We start from the raw sequence: 1,263 nt of genomic DNA on the forward strand, positions 1-1,263 counted from the left end.
TCTCTCTCTCTCATTTTCACTCCATATCATTCTTCAATTATGTCAAGTCATGTCTCATCATGTCTTGTCTCTTCCCCATTTTATTTTTCTCTTTTTTCGGTCTTGTATTCGACCGCAATTTGTTTGTTTGTTTGTTTTGGCACCTTCTTTTTTCTTTTTTTTTCTTTTTTTCTTTTGAATTCTGTTAACCATTCAAAAGAAGGAGTTTTTTTTTCTTCTTTGGAAGAAGGAGAAGGAGAAGGAAAGAAAAGAAAAGAAAAGGAAGAAAAAAAAAAGAAGGATCAAAAAGAGATCAGACATGTACACAGTGGGACGTGGGGGAAAGGAATATTAGGCACGCATTAATGCATGAATTGAATAAATTATTCAATCATTATTTCATATCAGTGCATAAGAAAGTTAAAAGAGAAAAAGAAGGGGAGGAGATGGAAAAAGAAAAAAAGAAAAAAGAAAAAAATAAGAGGTGTGATGAATATGAAATGAAAAAGAATGAAATAAAACGAATATGTGCGCACGAGGCAATTTATTAGGGGGAAAAAGAAACAGAGAGAGGGGGGAATAGGGCCGAGGGGACGGAATTTTAAGCGCTTGCTGAAAGGTTTCAGTCGCAAAAGTCTAATGATATATTAAATGGGTGAAGGGAAAGGAAGGGAAGCCCCCCCCCAAAAAAAAAAAGAAAGAAATGTCTACACACACACACACATATATATATATATATAGATGTATGTTAATATGTTTAAACTACAAAAAAGAAAAAAAAATGTACTCACATGAGAGGCAGGGGGGTTGTGGGGAAGTGCCTTTTGTTTACCTTTTTTTTTTAATTTTTTTTTTTAATTTTATTGCTACCGCCTTGATATTTACGAATATCTCTCAAGGCGCGTGCATCACTGCGCTGGATGGGAACTGAGGAGGAAAAAAAAAAGAAGAAAGGAAAGGAAAGGCCACGTACAAAAAGGTGTTGTTGTGTACTTGAAATGACTGAAGAGGAGGATATGCGTGGATGTAGCAGAAAAAAAAAAATAAAAAGGAATTGCGACACGTGTATACAGAAATAATTTTTAATATTTCAATGAAATAAGGCAAATGTGCAATTTTCCTTTTTCTTTTTTTGATGCTCGCCCCAACTCACGTGATTTTGGAAGTATTTTTATTGTTGTTGTTATTGTTGAGTGCGTCACACCGCGGTACTTTCTCACACAATTCCCTACCTTACCTTTTTGTCGTGTTTTCCTCAACACAATACATTTTTTTTCTTTTTTT

The sequence above is a fragment of the Trypanosoma equiperdum genome (assembly GCF_001457755.1).
Source record: "Trypanosoma equiperdum strain OVI genome assembly, contig: ctg_1056, whole genome shotgun sequence".
Lineage (NCBI taxonomy): Eukaryota > Euglenozoa > Kinetoplastea > Trypanosomatida > Trypanosomatidae > Trypanosoma > Trypanosoma equiperdum.